Source organism: Trematomus bernacchii, unplaced genomic scaffold, assembly GCF_902827165.1.
Source record: "Trematomus bernacchii unplaced genomic scaffold, fTreBer1.1, whole genome shotgun sequence".
Taxonomy (NCBI): Eukaryota; Metazoa; Chordata; class Actinopteri; order Perciformes; family Nototheniidae; genus Trematomus; species Trematomus bernacchii.
In genome coordinates this window covers 554,367-571,469 of record NW_022987610.1, presented here as the reverse complement: position 1 = coordinate 571,469, position 17,103 = coordinate 554,367, and positions in this window count along the sequence as shown.

The following is a 17,103-nucleotide window of genomic DNA, read 5'->3' as shown; positions in this document are numbered from 1 at the left end:
GGGCACATCCTTTGATTTCCATAACAGGAGAATACGTTTCTTTGCACACAGGAGGCCATAGGACAGGAGATGAAGTACATTGTTCAGATGTGCCCAGTATCACTAACACTGGATCTGGTTGTAGTTGAACTTTAAATGCTTTTGAGAAGAATGAAAATATTGCGACCCAAAAGTTCTGTAGTTTAGGGCATAGCACATAGCTATGAAGTAAGTCTGCCTCTGATTGTTCACATTTATCACAGGTTGGTGACAATTCGGGAAAGATTCTATGGAGTTTTACTTTAGAGTAGTGCAACCTATGTAAAATGTTGAACTGTATGAGGCAGTGCCTGGCGTTAAGGGAACAGATAATCACATATTTCAAGGCCTTGTCCCAGGTGTCCTCTGCTATTTCCTCACCAATCTCTTTTTCCCAGTCTTTTTTTATACATTTTGTATCAACTTGTCCATAGTCTTGTAGTACGTCATATATAAATGACACTGTATGTCTCTCTGCTAAACAGTCTCTCAGACAGTGGTCAAGCTTGTCAGGTGTTGCAGTCTCAAAGTCATTTAGGTGGGTCCTCACATAATGCCTAATCTGGAGGTATTTAAAGAAATCCGCCCTAGCCAGCCCATACTTTTCCTGAAGCTGCTGGAATGATGCAAATATACCACGGATGTATAAATCGCCGACGCTACCCACTCCTAGCTCTCTCCATCTGTCAAAGGTTCCATCCATAATTGAAGGGGTAAACGATGGGTTTGATGATAGGGGAACATTGAAAGACAGGGCCCTAAATTTAAGTTGTTTTGTAATTTGTCTCCAAATCTGAATGGTATTATGAATAATCTGGTTATTATTATAGTATAACTTTTTAAGACGCACGGGAGACATTACTATGGCACCAAGAGAGGAGGGTAGGCAGTCTTCTCGTTCCAAGTCAAGCCAGTCTGCGAGTACAACTGTCTCGTCTAACCAGTAGGAGACACAACGAATATTTGCCGCCCAGTAATAGCGCATAAAGTCTGGCAGAGCCAGCCCGCCTTTCGTCTTAGTCTTGCACAAGTGACCTTTCTTAATCCTATGGGATTTATAGTTCCAAATAAAGGGGAGAATTATCGAATCTAGTTTTGTGAAAAAGGCTTTAGTGATATATAAAGGTAAGTTCTGAAAAAGGTATAACAGCTGAGGGAGAAAGATCATCTTCACTGCGTTGATCCTACCTAGTAAGGAAATTGGTAGTGTTTTCCAAAACTCTATTTTTGTCTTAAATTTATCTAGAATGGCCACAAAGTTTGAGTCAAATAGCGAGTCAAATTTGTTTGTGATCTCTATTCCTAGATAGGTGAATTTTTCTGATGCCACTTTGAATGGAATGCTCTCTAGCACGCTTGTGTCTTTACAGTGTACAGGCATCACTTCGCTTTTGGTCCAATTGATTTTGTATCCAGAAAAAGAGCTAAACAGTTCTATGGTCTCTAATAAAATAGGAAGCGAAGACTGTGGTTTTGTTATAAACATCAAAATATCGTCCACGTATAGTGAGATTTCGGATTGTTTCGGCCAAGGGTTCTAATGCAAGAGCAAACAGTAGAGGACTAAGTGCACATCCCTGCCTTGTTCCCCTGTGCAGGTTAAATGGTTCTGATATAGTCCGGTTAGTGAAGATTCTAGCATTTGGATTGGTGTAAAGCAACTTAACCCACGAGATGAATCCTGTTCCAAATTTTAATTTTTCAAGAACTTTATATAAGTAGGACCATTCCACACAGTCAAAGGCCTTTTCCGCATCCAGACTTAGGATAAACAAATCCCCTTCAGGTTGTCTGGTAGAGTACATAATATTGAAGAGGCGTCTGAGGTTATGAAATGAGTGTCTGTTTGGGATGAACCCAGTTTGGTCAGGGTGTACCAGTTTAGCCATATAGAGGCTGAGTCTCCTAGATAAGGTCTTCGCAAGAATTTTCTGGTCTGTATTTAAAAGGGAGACTGGTCTATATGATCCCACTTGTTCTGAATCCTTCCCTTTTTTTGGAATCACTGTTATAGTTGCCTCGTTTAGTGTTGGCGGCAGCATACCAGCCTCATACGCTTTCCTGTACATCCTCAACAAAATAGAAGCTAGCATATTGCTGAACTTTTTATAGAATTCATTGCACATCCCATCTGGCCCCGGGCTTTTGCCATTTTTTAGTGAGTTAATTGTCTTTTTGATTTCTTCACATGTAATGTCCTTCTCAAGAGAGTCACGATCCCTCTGTTCTAATGTGGGCAGGTCACACGCATCCAAGAACTGATCCGCAACTTCAGGTTGCGCATGAGCCTTAGAGTTGTATAAATCATCATAAAACCGGCGAAACATGTCATTGATATGCCTATGAGAGGTCAAGGGAGTGCCTTCCTCTGATTTTACCCTGTGAATGGCCCTGTCGCTTTCCCTCTTCCGCAGCTGTCTCGCTAGCAGTTTGTGGTTTATCCCCAAACTCAAAATATGTCTGACTAGTAAAAATAAAGGCTTTAGAAATGTTCTCAGAAAGTATTTGATTGAGCTCATATTTAAGGGAAGAGATTTTACTGTGCAACTCAGTAGATGGTAGGGTGGCGTTTTCTGTATCCAGTTTTTGAATTTGTTCCTCTAATTGTGATTGTTTAATGCGGTCCCGTTTTCTTTGCGATGCCTGGAAAGAGATAACACACCCTCTTATATACGCTTTAAAAGTCTCCCATAACAATATTGATGAAACATCATCTTTATCATTTGTTTGGAAAAAAACCTCTATATGAGTCTTAATGTATTCACAAAATGGTTTCCTTGTTAATAGTTGGGGGTCGAACCTCCAGGATCTAGCCGTCCTTGACGCCTCAAGCAGTCTCAGTGACATAGATACAGGACAGTGGTCAGATATGATAATATTGTGATATTTCCCATCATTAACCCCAGACAAAAGTTTACCATCGAGTAGGAAATAATCTATTCTGGTGTATACGTTGTGAACTCGAGAGTGAAAGGAATATTGTCTACCTGTTGCATTTAAGGTTCTCCACACATCAAATAAGTTTGTATTGTTGATAAATGACTTCAAAAAATTAGAAGCATTAGATGATGCTATTCTCTGAGTCGATGCTCTGTCTAAGTAAGTATCTAGGACCAGATTAAAATCGCCTCCAATAATAAGATTTGTTGTAGAGATGTCGGGGATCATGCTGAAGATCTTTCTAAACATTTCTGGATCGTCCCTATTTGGACCATATATGTTCAGTAATGTAGTTGGTATAGTTTGTATTTCACCTGTGACCAGGATATATCTCCCCTCTTTGTCTGCAATTGTGGATTTGTGTAAAAATGGGACATTTTTGCTAATGATTATAGCCACACCTCTAGCTTTTGCCGAAAACATAGAATGATAAACCTGATTTATCCATCTAGCCTTAATTGTATTGTGTGCTTTGTTATTTAAATGTGTCTCTTGTAAAAAAACTGATGTCTGCATGAAGCTCCCTTAGATGGGACAGTACTTTACCCCGTTTTACTGGTTCATTGATCCCGTTCACATTCCATGTGCAAAAAGTTAAATCCTCTCCTTTACCTGTATCACCACTTATTTTATCTGTTGTCACAGCCATAAGGCATAAAAGAGTCTCTTAGATTGTGTCTTTTGATGTAACCTCCACATCTCCCTCCAGTGATATAACTGCAGTGGCACTGCTCCCCACCCCAACCCAGCCTCAAATCTGCCCCCGTAAAAAAAAAAGTAAATAAACAGGAAGTAAAAAAAGAAAAAAAAATGAAAATACAAACCAAAACAGAAACATACATATCCTCTGCACGACCACAGTTGAACTCTAAGGAGTGGGGCCGACCCTCCTCCCCAGACGTCCAAGTTCTCCTGCAGCTACATATCCCCCAGTTCTTAATCACTATCATACTGTCCTTCCACTGTTGCTCCACCTTATTAATAAACCCAAAACCACCACATAAGGTGTTCAGATAAGCTCAGCAATTTATGGAACTGAGCCTTGCCCATATATAAACGAAAGAAATAGGCTATTCAGATTGATTGTACTTTTTTCTTTGTTAGGTCGGACTTGGAACTTGTCAGATTTGTTCACTATAGGAGTGTATAGTTGTGTACTCATATAATAGAACGAGACTGAGGCCTCAGGGAGAAACAGCCTCAACACCAACAACACCAAAAACAGAGGTATATTTAACATGGTTTCCACCTAGTGCAAGCCTCCTCATATTTATCAGCTCAGTATTAGGCAAATATAGACCTAGACCCACGAACAGAAGAGGGCAGAACTTTGGTTAGTAATAAAACCCCTGAGTGACCTGTATTGAAAACCTGTATAAACAACACCCGTTAGCAAGAGCCACACATTTAGTTCACTTATAAGAAACTCACGTTAGGATTTATTTTCGGTCAGTCTCTGGAAAATCAAGTTTAAAGTATTTTAGTCTTGGCTCCGGAATGGAGTGCACTCAACTTGCTCCTCCGCTGCAGTCCCGAAGAGACGTTCCGCGTATTGCCGAGCCTCCTCCGGATCCGTAAAGAACCTCTCTGAGCCGTTGTGTGACACTCGTAGCTTGGCTGGGTATAGTAGCCCGAATCTGACTCCAGGCTTGTCGCGTAGTATTTTCCTGGTTGGGGTGAACGCAGCTCGGCGTTTAACAACTTCAGTCGGGAGGTCCCTGAAGATCTGTATCCGCTGACCCTGGAATGTCAGGTCTCTGGTAGAGATCACCTTCTTCATGATGTCTTCAAAAGCGTGACAATAGTGTACCCTAGCGATCAGATGTCTCGGCGGTTCGTTGTCCCCAGCGCGTCTCCGTAGGGCTCTATGGGCTCTGTCTATTTTGGGTGCTTTTTCCAAGCCTAGCGTCTCCTTCAGCAGTTCTGCCACATAAAGCCTTGTTCTCTGTCCATTTTCTTTCCCTTCTTTTACTCCGGCCACTCTCAGATTTTGCCTCTTCGAACGGCCTTCCAAGTCGAGGCATTTTTCTGAGAGAGTTCCCACTTGCACACAGAGTGTCTTGACTTTACTTTCCAGCTCCTGGACTATATCTGATGAGCCGTTTGCCGCTTCGGTTAGCTCCTTTAACATTTGCTTTTGTGAGTCTATCTGGGCCGTTAGTGTTGTTATCGCTGCGTCATTTTCGGCTTTTAGAGCCGTTATCTCTCCTCTCAGTGTAGTAGTTACCTCTGAAATCTCAGTCTCTATTTTACGGCAAATCTCCGACTTGACTAGCGTCAGCTCTGCATGGAGTGCCGCTATAGCCCCCAGTATGCTACTGTCGTCCGTTGCCCGTCCAGCCACTCCGGAGGCCTCTTCGTTAGTTGAGCCCGAGGCTTCTTTAGGGCCTGGTTCGCCGCTCTGGTCGGATTTTACAATGCTCTTTTTCGGCATTTTACAATGGGATTTTCTCCTTTTAGTGTCACAGATCTAATAGATTTTTTTCAAACGTCTAAATTGTGGTGGTTTCGTCGAAAAATTGAGTTTTAACTCGAAATGTGTGCGAGCAACTGGCGAGTGCGTCTTACCAGCTCATCGCTCTACCGGAAGTCTGGATTCAATTCTTGAGCTGAGACTAAAGAAAGGGATTAGGTTCCATCTAGCTATGTCCTCCTTAATCTTTTTGTTTAAAGGTGAGTAATTGTATTCTGATAGTTCTGAAAGATCCTTTGGTATTATAACGCCTAAATATTTGAAATGCTCTGTGTGCCATGCCAAAGGGTATCTATTTCTAATTTCACCTGGTGGGCTGTAGTTGTAAGTAAGCAATTGTGTTTTAGCAATATTGACCTTGTATCCTGACAGTCGACCATATTGTTCAAGTGATTGCATCAATTTAGGGAGAGAGTTTGTTGGTTGAGCCAATAAAAACAAAATGTCGTCCGCGTAGCAAGCCAGCTTGTGTTCCCGCCCGTGATTAGTAATTCCCCTAATCTCTTCATTTTGTTTTATGTATTGAGCCAATGGTTCCAAGTATAGTGCGAAGAGTAGCGGTGACCATGCACAACCTTGTCTCGAGCCTCTTTCGAGGGTAATGCTATTTGACAAATATCCATTAACTTTAATTCTAGCAGTGGGCTTGTTGTATAATGCCTGTACAGCTTTAATAATTGTGTCATGTATACCAAATCTATGTAGAACTCGATAGAGAAAATCCCATTTTACTGAGTCAAAAGCCTTTTCAGCATCCACGCTTATCACCATTGCCTCAATTTTACTTCTTTGAATGTGGTCTATGACATATAGTGTCCTTCGTATGTTGTCTTGTGTTTGACGTTGTCGAATAAAACCTGTCTGGTCATTGTGTATCAATTTAGGCAGGAATTGTTCTAATCGTCTGGCCATGATGGAAGTAAAAAGCCTGTAATCCACATTAAGAACAGATATTGGTCTGAATGATCCACACTCCATTTTATCCTTTCCTTCTTTTGGTATTGCAGATATTATTGCTTCGTTCCAGCTGGGTGGTGTTTGAGCCTTTTTTAAGACCCAATTGAGTGTTGAGAGTATAATCGGTGTTAACTCGCCCTTAAATTCCTTATACCATTCTGCCGTATAGCCATCTGATCCCGGTGACTTGCTTAGTTTGAGTTTACTTATTGCAATTTTTAATTCACCTTCAGTTATGTCGACAGTCATCATTTTATTTTGTTCTTCATTTAGGGTCGGCAGATCTATAGAGCTTAAGAAAGTGTCAATTTGAGTAAGGCTGCCCCCTGGAATTCCAGAGTACAATTTTTTGTAGAATGCTTCAAAAGCTTCCTGGATATCACTTAATTTGGTTTTTATTATTTTGGTTCTTGGATCCCTGATTTTGTGGATTGTATTCTCTGCTATCTTTTTTTTCAGTTTCCATGCCAGTACTTTCATAGATTTACGGGCCGTCTCCACAGCAGCGTTAAAAAATCTTGAAACGCTTCTGCCCATTCACTTTGAATGGGGTGACGTCACTTTCCCTCACTTTTCGCCGGAATGCATTGTGGGCAGGCGAGCGGAGATTCTCAGGATTTTCAAGATTCAAAGTTGAACAATGTTCAACTTTTGAAGCTGAGGTGGAAGCGGCAGCCAATCAAATCCCGTGTACGCAAATCTGGCAGTTCAAGCTCTAGCCAATCAAACGGCGTGTATGCTGGGAGAGACATACCGCAGATCATTTCCTCATATTCCAAAAAATGGAGGAGAAATTAGCGGTATCGAATCAATCACCCGGTGCTTTATGACCAGACCTACCGGGATATAAACCGGAGGAGCCAGGCATGGAGGGAGGTGGCAGACAGTGGTATGTTTTCGCCTGTTTTGGGAGTTTATATCCAGTTTACTTCAGGCTTTTTGGCTTCGTATGTCGCGGGCGGGAGATTCATGTGATTGGTTGATCGCAAAAAAATCCCCAAGCCTCAGATACGCCCACCTCCAAGATTTTTTTAACGCTGCTGTGGAGACGGTCCGTTAGTCCCGCTTTCATAGTACCTCTGTTTAAGAAACATTCGTTTTTTCTCAATTTCTTGTGTAGCCAAATTGTTCTTTATTCCTCTTTTTTTTCTTGTATGAGGACAGTGCTATAATTTCCCCTCTAAGAACAGCCTTTAAAGCATCCCACAACATGGAAACCTCTCCATTATCATTGAACTCCAAGTAAAGGCCGATCTCCTTCTTAATTTGTTCTTTAACATAGGGATCATTGAGTAAACTTGAATTTAGTTTCCATAGATTACTCTTTGGTCTTAGGTCCAGATCAACTGTCAGATATATGGGTGCATGGTCACTTACATCTATTGATCCAATTCCACACATACCCAGGGGGCAAAGTCATTTTACAGACATGGAATGTTGTAAAAGGTTGTCCACCAGAAATGATATCTAGGACCTTCAAGGATCACAACCTTGGTGGACAACCCGGTCAACTAGCTACTGGAAAGCTACAGTGAGGGTCCAAACAATGCAACCCATATATGAAAAAAAGTCAAAAATTCTGGCTGGATCAGATGCCATCATTCTCTTTCTGATTGAATATCTCTGTAACAGTTCATGGTAAAGACAAACTGAGCCAACCTATTGAAAGAGCAGAAAATAAGCTTTCAGTTGATGCCTTGGTTAAGCATGTTCTCAATAAGGCCACTAGATGAAACTGTGCCTTTTTTGTCTCTCCAAAGCAAAATCCATTTCAAGCAATGCATTTGTGGTCCTCTGGATTGTTTGCTGTGTTCAAAATTGGTAAATATACTTAAAAGATTATTTATATATAACATATTGAAGGGTTTACATTAATATACACAAGGTTTGCTCCCAATGCTAAGTTGAATTGATTCAATGTTTACAGATTTTTCAGTTTACAGACTGGAAAGCTACAGGCAGCGAAATTCAAAATGGCCGCCACTTTCTTTGCAAAACCCTTTAATCTAAGGTTTTCTATGTTATAGGACAAGGCAAACTGAGTTAATCGTATCTGGAAGTTGACATTAAGTTCAACTTAATGTCAAATCAATACCCTTTTATTATTTGTACAAATCAATGTCTTTGTTTTTGTGAAAAATATCCTATTTTGATCATCATCAACAGATATGACACAATAATCAGAAGTTGAACACAAAATAATCATTCACATGGCCCAGAAATAGAAAAATGTGAATGTTTTAAGAAGAAAGGGGGATAAAGTAATATACACTGAATATACAGTACAAATGTTTTCAATGTACACATGGTGGTATTCATGGTAGTGTCCCAGAAGCTTTTTGCTTTCTATTCATTTTCTGAGTCACAGCTGCTGTCACTGCTCTCAAGTGTGGCAGTGTGTATCCTTCTGCATTTGGTTGCCAGTCCTTGGCAACGGCACCCTATGTAGCATGGAACTGCATTCTTTGCACAGGAACAGTTCTTCTGACAGCCCTTGAGACATCCACATGAGATTGTCTTGTTCATTGACACAGGCCAAGCTGGCTTTGTAGATGGTACCGGAACTACATGTGCATTGTCCAGAGACCATCCAAATTCTGTGCATGGGGGGATTTCTGGCTTGGCGATGTGTGCGTTCTTGTCAATGATGGTTGCCGCAGCTCTTTTCAGGTGCAGCAGAAATGCAAGCTCCTAGTAGCTTTAGGAACGTTGATTTGTTGTTCAGGAACTTGTATGCTCTCAGTTTGCCCAGATCAGAACCCTCAAAGTGATCAGCTTTGGATGTATACACAGTGATGGTGAGGTCTCGTGCCTGATTGAGGAGGTCATCTGTTATGGCATCGGCAGGGTTCTCACCAAACTCTTCAAGTGCAGGTATGTCCAGACTCATGCTGCTCTTGAACCATGCCTTCTTGCCAGTGAAATACGGATAACTAGTGGTATCTCTACCACTCAGACTGTGGATGAAGGGCATGGCACAACACTGTGAAGGTCCCAGCGCCACAACCATTTTATGTATAGGCAGGTATGCATTCTGGCCTGTTCTCACCCACAGCTCTGTTAGATCGCTGAGCTGCGTTGCACCATAGTACAGGCATGTGGTAATGATGTCGGTGTCATTGGCATCTATGACAACTCTGTCAACTTCCTCATTCTGGACACTGTAGAGAGTGTGGTGGAAGATCCTAGTGTCAGCCTCCTGCTGTGTTGATTCAAGAGCAGGAACATCCATAACAGACCCTGCTGTGAGCACCACACTCATCATCTCTTCCTTGAATCCACCACCCAGGTAGAGATGAGTGGGGCCAAGACCAGGTTCAAGTTGTTCATCCTCACACCACTTCTCACAAATGAAGCTCAGCAGGTTTGCTTTGTTAGCAAACACTGCAACAAACTTCTTTGGATCCGGAGCTGTGTACTGCTCACTGACTTCATACACTTTCGCTGGTTTGGATCTGGCATATCTCTGTTCCTGCTCAGCTGACTTGAGGCTGGTTGTACTGTATCTGTCACAACAGAAGTGTATGATGTCAGTGCCAGGAGGCACATCATTCAGCAGCAGGTGCCTGTATCGCTCAGCGATCACTCCAAATCCTTCACCTGTGTGGAAAGACCAGTGTCGTATGGTGGACATGGCATCTACGACTACTGCTGTCTTGAAAAAAAAGACAGTCTTGGGGCAGATCAGGGATGCTGCTTACTTTGGTCTTCTCTTTCAAGATCTTCACAAGGCTTGCCTCGGTCCCTATTCTCATACTGCCATCTTCCTGGAAGAGGGATGGGGGAAGGTCACTGCACTCGTGGTTGCCTATAGGCGCGTTCACACCAAGTACTTTGCCGTATTTAGTGCCGGCACTCAGTGCCCCGGCACTTATTACCCCAGGGCATTTAGTACAGATCGCGTTCACACCGGAGTACTTTTCCCTGAGGGAAGATTACGCAAATGAAGCCGCTGACGTCACTTCGTCTTCTTCTGCTTTGGGTTTACTGGCAGGCCGCAAACAACTTCACGGCGTATACTGCCACCCGGAGTCCCCGGAGTTGGGGACTGGCTTCAGTAGAAGCTGCTGGGACTCCCAGCAGCTTCTACTGAAGCCTTCCGAGTAAATCGCCAGAACGCAGACACCTCCTCATCTCCACCGCTCCCATGTTTTATTTTGTGTTGCCATAAGTTAGTCTCTCTGCGTTTGTGCACTGGGCGAATGCTAATGCTAATAATGCTAATAATGCTAATGCCAGGATAATAAAATGGCAGCTCTACAAAACATTTCAGAGTTGTACGGGGTGTGGTTTGCAATTCGCCCAGCCAATCAGAACTGGGGCACTTTTTTCCCCCAGGAAAGTACCATCTCTCAGCAGGCACTAAAAATGGGGGTAAAAGTTCCCGAGATTAAGTGCTCTTTTTGGTGTGAACGCGACATAAGGGGTACTAACGGAACTAAACGCGAAAAGTACGGTGAAAAGTACTCTGGTGTGAACGCGGCTTATGAAGTCAACAATGTTGAGTTCTCCACCACTGACAATGATCTGGGTCATGCGCAGAAGGGCAGTGACTTCATTGCTCTTGCCAGGTGCAAAGGTTTTCCCGCCAGACTTCTTTGGTTTCATCCTGTTTTGTGTATGGAAGGTGTTTAGCTTTACAACACTTGTCTTCTTCTGGTCACTGGACAGTGACTCTGACAATGCCTTCAAACCAACTGCTTTCACACTTGTCAGGTTGTCTTTGACTGTGGGATCTGCACACTCACCAGTTGATATATTAATCAGGGATGGTGTGGCTGTCGTGAATGGGTTGGTCTCTACTGCTGCCATGACCTTGACTACCATCTCTGCATCCCTGTTGACACGACTCCAACCAGATTCATGGTGGGGGCTGGAGGAATGGAGGTGCAGCATAGACTTGAGCTCTGCAGAGATAGCTGCAGTGAGTGGTTTTGTGTAGACCCACTTCATCCTGGCAGCACGATTGAGTGTAATACCATCCAGACCACTTGCCTCCTTGGCATCTGCATTATATGTCTGCTCCAGAAGCATGTCAGGAGAGACACCATTGTGGTTTCCATCTGCTCTACTTCCAACAAATGCATCTGCCATCAGTGCTTCATGTGCCTATGTGGCTGTCTCTGGCAGTTTCTTCATCTCAGCCAAATAGAGGCAAAGACTGCTGCCCATATTTGTAGTGTCCTGCTGCAGTGAGGTAAGGTAGCATTCGTGCTGATTCACAGAAATGTCCTGCCCAGTTACCTTCCCGCTGGTAGTAGATGAACCTGTGGAGAATGTCTGACATCTCCAGAAAGATTGACCAGAAAACTGCAGTTGGGTGCTCATTCAGAGATTCCTGGAAAAGTAACACCTGTTCTTGTAGGATTGATGTCTGTGGACGTGACATCTGGATGATCTCTAACTTCTCAGTAGCAGTGGTGTCTTTCTCAAACAACATCTTCACAACATGTTCTACTTGTGACTGCCAGTGTTGTGTTTCTCTGTCTGCTGCACATGCCTCAAATGCTTGCCAGTACAAGCGCCACATGGCCCCACTGAGGATCCTGAGAACATGCATGGTTTGGTAGTAGTCAGCCTTCTCACCAAACATCTTCTTGGCAGTCCCTTCCTGACACAGACCAGCTGCAACAAGAATATCCTCTGCACCTGCATCCCTGATGATCTTGCAAACAGCCAGGCAGTCTTGCTTCTGCATCTGGAGGAGCATCCAGCAACTCTGAAGTTGTAACCATTCTTGCTAGGCGCCACATAAGTAACAGGTCTTCAGCTGTGCCATCTGAGGAAGTATCTAGACTCTCTAGCTTCTCAATATGCTCAATGACCTGGACCTCTGCCTGTCTTTAGCGGAGACGTGACACATGGGAGCAGGTAGGTCAGTAACATCCAGATACACCAGAAACATGCCGGAGGACGTGCTGTGACATAATGATGGCTTTCTCTGCTGTTGGCTGATCAACAATGACTCTTCCATCATCATTGAGTTCCACTATCTTGTCATTAAGCAGCATGGCTGTGAAGTTGAAGAGTGAGTCAGGAACCATGTCATTAGCAGATTTGAAGGATATCTCAGTTGAATGCTTCTCATGAGTTTGCCTCTTGCAATTCACACAGTCTGTTCGAAGAATCTTTGCAGCTTGCAGCAATGCATGGTATTTCTCGTCCTCCTTATGGTCTGCTTCTAGTCGCCTCAGCTTCTCAAGGGCATCACCGAGGGGTACAGCTGATGCACATATGAAGCCTGAACCACAGGTCTGGTCAAGGATTGAAACACGTCCAGCAAAGTGTTGCTGCAGCTTCAATTTCAGTGTAGTCGATCGGTACTGATCTGCCGTTTTGATACCAAGCTCCCTCAGAATTTCTCGGTACCGGTCACACAATGATTTCACAAGGAATCCTCGACATTTCCGGTGCAACTTTGGTGTTCTGTCTTCAAACCATTTTTCTTCTGCAGACGCATAGTGCAGTCTATGAAAGACCTCGTCTTGTCTAGCATTCATGGCTTTTATAAACTTTGAAATTGTTGATGGATTAATACAGTACAGGTCTATCGTAGAATGTTCTTGACATATAAGACACTTTTTGTAGTCAGAGGTTTTGTTTTCACAGCTCTTCTTACATGGTTAATGCTTCAGTGCCATAGCAATGTCTGCCACACGTTTCTTCGGCTGGTTTGTAATCTTGCTACAGGCTTAGATTACTATTTTTGACAGGCCAATACCACTGTAATAATTAAGTAGTGGATACAATTGACTGATTACAATAGAAAGTTTATAGAAATTACAATATTTTAAGCATATGCAGTACAGTCTGTCTTAATACTTAGTACTCACTATATCCTTTCCTCTTGCTACTTAACCTCTTAAACACAGGGCCTATTTTTCAGGCCTCAGACTCGAAAATGACATGCCCAGAGTATCTTTCACAACAAAAAGGGGTATATGAATAATCTTGTTATCAAAGCAATGATACACCTCATTTCAAAGTGACACAGAGACATTGCATTAACCTTTAGCAGCGTTGTTATGCCCTTCAACACAACTTTTGAAACCTCAAATGTCACCCTTATTCCACCTGGTTTAAAGTGAAGTTGTTTGTTGCTCTTTCCTGGCTGCTAGCTCAGTGAGTTTTGGTCGTACAGTGATGAGACTTATACCAATGGAATATGTGGAATCTCGGCTTTCATATGACACGTCGTTTGTTAATAACATGAAGTAAAGAAATTGCCACTAATGTAGCGTTAGCATGTTTTCATTGTAGACGATTTAGACGCTTGGTGTTGGAATTGTGTTCCGTTTAGGTAAAAATTGTTATTATGGTCTGTTAACTGAGTTTCTTCCCGTTAAGTGGGTATGCATTATTAATAGGTTGTTAAATGTTAACACTGTAAAACTGATTTACAAATTATTAAAGAATTGTAGTTTACAGTAACAGTGCTGGCTAGCTAGCTAGCTAGCTTAAAATCCTCTCACTTGCTGGAAAATCTGTAAACATTGAATCAATTCAAATTAGCATCGGCAGTAAACCTTCTGTATATTAACGTAAACCCTTCAATATGTTATATAGAAATAATCTTTTAAGTATATTTACTCCAATCTGCCAACACTCTCACATCATTCAAACAATCCCTCAAAACTCACCTTTTCACTCTTGCCTTCAACTCCTAATCCACTAACCCCTCACCCTTATTCCACCTAGTTTAGCACCTTTTACTTTTGTTGTTATTTTTCTTCTTTACTTGCTTGTGAAGCGCTTTGAGCACCAGGAAAAGCGCTATATAAATCAAATGTATTATTATTATTATAATTATTACCCATTTTGAACACAGCAAATAATCCAGAGGACCACAAGTGCATTGCTTGAAATGGATTTCGCTTTGGAGAGACAAAAAAGGCACAGTTTCATCTAGTGGCCTTATTGAGAACATGCTTAACCAAGGCATCACCTGAAAGCTTATGTTCTGCTCTTTCAATCGGTTGGCTCAGTTTGTCTTTACTATGAACTGTCACAGAGATATTCAATCAGAAAGAGAATGATGGCATCTGATCCAGCCAGAATCTTTGACTTTTTTTCATATAGGGGTTGCATTGTTTGGACCCTCACTGTAGCTTTCCAGTAGCTAGTTGACCGGGTTGTCCACCCAGGTTGTGATCCTTGAAGGTCCTAGATATCATTTCTGGTGGACAACCTTTTACAACATTCCATGTCTGATTTCTGAAAAAATGGGGTTTTGCCCCCTGGGTAACATGTTTATTTTATCTTTATCTTTACCAAATGTTATGAAATAATCTATTCTCGTGTATGAAGAGTGAGGGGCGGAATAATGAGTATAGTCTCTTCTGTTAGAAAATAGGTCCCGCCATATATCAATCAGACCAACATCTTCAAACAGTTTGTTAACTTTCTTATGTAGAGATTTAGTACCATTAGTTTTCTTCCCAGTCTAATTCAGGTTGTAAGTGCACATTTAAGTCCCCCCCGCATATTAGAATGCCTGTAGTTTCCATTATAATGACATCAACAATTTTCTGGAAGAAATTAAAATCACTTTCAGGAGGTGCGTAAACATTCAACAGAGTAATTGGATTTCCATCTATGTTACCCCTTATTAAAACAAACCTGAGCTCCTTATCTTTCATTTCAAAGACTTTCTTAAAGTTTAGCTTGCTTGAGATGAGAATAGCAACTCCTCTTCTGTGTCCTGATTTGTATGAGGAGAACAATACATTAGTAAAACCCATTCTTTTAAGTTTTTCATGTTCTTTATCGTTTAGGCTGCCTTTACATGGGAACGTTTGCGTTTACGCACCGTATGCGTTTTCAAAAAAGTCTTCCGTTCACACCAAGCGGCAAACTCTGGGGAAGAGCCGGGACGCCAATACGGAAGTGCCACAAACTGCAGTTCATATATTGGCCGATAGGCGATGACTGCAGAAAGGAGCAATTTCCATAGACCCCAATGTTAAAATGCCCATTTTCACAGCAGAAAAAAAACGTTTCTAGCCCTGGCTCCAATACATTTTATTATGTATATAGTTAGATTCCACCTTCGTGATTATGAATCTGTGAGTGAATTGTTTTCTAACGCGACCCTTTTATTTATATTAGGTCTTAAAGTCTTTGCATAAATTAGGGCGTGGTCACATTGAGTGACAGCTCTGTCAGGTGACTGCTGCTGTTAGCTTTTTGTCTCTCTGCTAGCTGCTCCGTCCGTGAAGCTACAGGGACTGTGCCTGGTCAGTTCATCCAGGGAACACAACTTGACCCCGGCCGTGTTTGTTTGTTCTTCATGCTTATATATCGGACTATTGTGACTCGCTCTGCGGTTAAAACAGACGGTGCATGAATGCCGTTTTGCGGTAAGTGAAATTCGAGTACTTTATTTATGTGTTTATGATACGTAATGAATGTTAAGGCTTGGGTTTGCGTGTAAGCGAGTGGTAGCTATGCTCAAGTATGTAGACAAGCTAACGTCGAAGTAGTGTATGTGAAATCAACCTCACAATAAGATGTGTGTATATTACAATTATTAATGTCATATTTTCAAGATGATTACTTAGATATTACAATATGGTTGGTTGAGCTGGAGTTCATTATTGAGTTTACACGTTAACGTCACAGTCATCTGAAGAACGAACCCAAACGTTGTTGTTTTTATTAATTGCATTACCAAATTGGTATCAAATAAACAGTAACACAACAGCATTGGTAACACAACTTCCAAAGTTACAGTAAAATAAAAAGAACCCTGACTCGGACAATACACAATCCAACATGTTCAACAGAAGAGAATAAGTTATATTGTTTGTACACATGGTTCTTTACATATATATCTGTTTGTTTAAAGTTTCCAGGTGATGCAGACAGGCTGGACCAGAGAGTGAGAGACAGAACTGGACTCCTCACAGCAGTGAACTTCAGCACAGGTACAAATACTCTTTTTTCATACTGTACAAAGAATCAAGAAAGATATTGGTTTAAATAAATGAAGTATTGACTTTAATACACTGATATACATTCCATTAAACAATACTAAATACTAGATCACCTACACATCAGTGAAGTTGAGGGTTTTTTCCATGCAAAGGGTTACATTTAGATGTTAACAAGCAAGTCAGCTTTCTAATTTAAGGTATTGAAGGCAAAGCTATTAGTGAGAACTGCTACTATTTATCTCTCAATATTGTCTGTAAAAAACGTGGTAAAAGTTATGATTTCAGTGAGAGAACAGAGCAAGCTTCTACAGTTGCACTAAGTTTTGATAACAGTTCAATATTATTTTGATAATAAAATATATTTCAATGTTGATGAATTTCATACTGTTCATTCATAATCTGATTGTCTTTGTAGCTCACTGTTGAAATAAAATAAAACATTACAATTACAAAATAATTATATCTACAGCCCCTAAACACAAGCACACCATAAATAACACACTTGTTCTGCAATAATATGTTTTATGTTTCCTGTAATTTTTGTTAGGAAAGGACATGCCTGAAAGACACGACTCAACATGTTCTCCTTCTCTGAGGGTCAAGAAGAACATCCAAGAGGAAAATTAAAAGCTGATGTTATGAGATTTTAAGACCAGTACAGGACATTCACTAAGAAACTACTTTTATTGTGAAGTCAGCTGATCGAATGCACCTATTTCCACATCTACACTCCATCAGCTGATTAATTCTATTTGCCTCACTTTATGAGCTTCACAACAT